The sequence below is a fragment of the Bufo gargarizans genome, unplaced genomic scaffold, assembly GCF_014858855.1.
Source record: "Bufo gargarizans isolate SCDJY-AF-19 unplaced genomic scaffold, ASM1485885v1 original_scaffold_1163_pilon, whole genome shotgun sequence".
NCBI lineage: Eukaryota > Metazoa > Chordata > Amphibia > Anura > Bufonidae > Bufo > Bufo gargarizans.
The window spans coordinates 29,944-32,672 of NW_025334263.1; positions in this window are offsets into that span (position 1 = coordinate 29,944).

Below are 2,729 nucleotides of genomic sequence, written 5' to 3' on the forward strand. Positions count from 1 at the left end.
AAATCGCAGCATGTTCCTCTTTGTGCGTTTTCTACGCAACGCAGGCCCCATAGAAGTGAATGGGGCTGCGTAAAAATCGCAAGCATCTGCAAGCAAGTGCGGATGCGGTGCGATTTTCACGCACAGTTGCTCGGAGACGATCGGGATGGAGACCCGATCATTATTATTTTCCCTTATAACATGGTTATAAAATTCTTAATACAGAGTGCAAAGTACAATAAAAATTTAACTCACCTTAATCCACTTGATCGCGCAGCCCGACTTCTCTTCTGTCTTCATCTTTGCTGTGCACAGGAAAAGGATGTAGTGACGTCACTTCGCTCATCACATGGTCCGTCACATGACCCATCACCATGGTAAAGGATCATGTGATGGACCATGTGATGAGCACAGTGACGTCATCAAAGGTCCTATTCCTCAAAGAAGAAGACAGAAGAGATGTCGGCTGCGCGAACAAGTGGATTAAGGTGGGTTAATTATTTAGATTTTTTTTAACCCCTCCAGCGCTATTGTACTATGCATTCTGTATTCAGAATGCTATTATTTTCCCTTATAACCATGTTATAAGGGGAAATAATACAATCTACACAGCACCTAACCCAAACCCGAACTTCTGTGAAGAAGTTCGGGTCTGGGTACCACATTTAGTTTTTTACCTGAACAACGGAACGCAATCACAGTCAAAACTGACTACAATTGGGTACCTACTCGTGCGGGTTTGCCGCATTGCACCTGGGACGCCTCCGGAGCCAAAACGTGACGCCCGTGTGAAATGGGCCTAACAGTCTATTAATTTACAGCAGTAATTGTCCGCCAGCTATTAGGAGATCCCTCCACTGCTCTCAATTTCAGAAGGTCAATAGGATAGTCAGCGGTACTAGAACCCGCGAGAATCGGCTTGATGAGATGACCACCAAGTTCAAGAAAAGGGGATATCCTGCACATTTACTTCAAACACAAAGGGCTAGGCTTTGAAAGACCGATTTAGTAAACACAAGTCGACTATAAGGAAGGGCAATACACTCTTTCCCATCCCCCATCATTTCCACGCACTTCATCATAATATTTCACAGCTTCGGTTCCAGATGGTGGAAGAAGTACAATTGCCCCGTGGTGGTGGTAATAGGGCAGCGAAGCTCATGAAGAGAGAGTCGCATTGGATACACCGACTCCAGACGCTAGAACCCAAGGGACTGAACACAGAATATGCGCTCACTAGTCTCTTATGAATGCAATCATGTTTGTAATTGTAATTTTAATGTTTCTTTCGGAACTAAAGTATGGCTTCTTCTTATCTGATACTTACCTTTTGCCACGGCTGATCTTCGTTTTGTATAACCCGCCCCCGAGAGTGAACATTGAATACCAGCTTGCTGGGCAACGTGACGTCAGATCATGTGATATTGGGCGGTCTATTTAAACCTGCTTTGTGTTTGTCTATTGCCACTTATGCACTAGTGTGAAGAAGGCACTATTAGTGCCGAAACGCGTCACTAATACAGTGTTATGTGACCAATAAATACTCACTGCATCAGCAATTTGGAGTGGAGGTCCCTTCCTTCAGTTGGGTCTAATTCATTGTCGGCTGTGCGACTTTTAATAAATACTCCTGAAAAGAAAGGAGAATGAAATACTCCAGTGTCATTAATGGCCAAAAACAGGCAAACTTAATAAATGTGACCCAATATTTATATTATATTTGGAGGAGGATCCCTTAAAGGGGTTGTCTCACTTCAGCAAATAGCATTTGTCATGTAGAGGAAGTTAATACAAGGCCGTTACTAATGCATTGTCATTCTCCATATTGACTCCTTTGCTGGCTGGATTCGTTTTTCCATCACATTTAAGACTCCTTGTTTCCATGGTTACGACCACCTTGCAGTCTATCATTGGTGGTCATCCATGCACACTATAGGAAAAAGTGCCGGCCTCTCTGATGGCCAGGACCAAAATCACATAGGCCGGTGTTTTCTCCTATAGAGTGCAAGCACGACCACCACTGATGGATTTCAGGGTGGTCTGTAACCATGGAAATGAGCCATGTATAATGGGATCCAGTCAATAAAGGAAGCATTATGGAGAATCACAATACATTAGTAAGTGCCTTGTATTAACTTTCTCTACATGATAAATGTCATGTGCTGATGTGAGAGGACCCCTTTAATAGGAAGATACCGGTTTAGCCATAGACATATAGACATATAGTAGACGAGGTTCCTGATCGCCTTTTTGGTGGCAAATTTCCTTTAACCCCTTAAGGACCCTGCCATTTTTCACCTTAAGGACCCTGCCATTTTTCACCTTAAGGACCCTGCCATTTTTCACCTTAAGGACCCTGCCATTTTTCACCTTAAGGACCCTGCCATTTTTCACCTTAAGGACCAGGCCATTTTTTGCAAATCTGACATGTGTCACTTTATGTGGTGATAACTTTAAAACACTTTTATTTATTCAGGCCATTCTGAGATTGGTTTCTCGTCATGTAATCTACTTCATGACAGTGGTAAAATTGAGTAAAAAATTATAATTTTTATTTATAAAAAAAAAATCACCAAAAATGTAGAAAATTTTTCAAACTTGCAAATTTTATTTCTCTACTTTTATAATATATAGTAATACCTCCAAAAATAGTTATTACTTTACATTCCCCATATGTCTACTTCATGTTTGGATCATTTTGTAAATTGCCATTTTATTTTTTGGGGACGTTAGAAGGCTTAGAGGCAAAT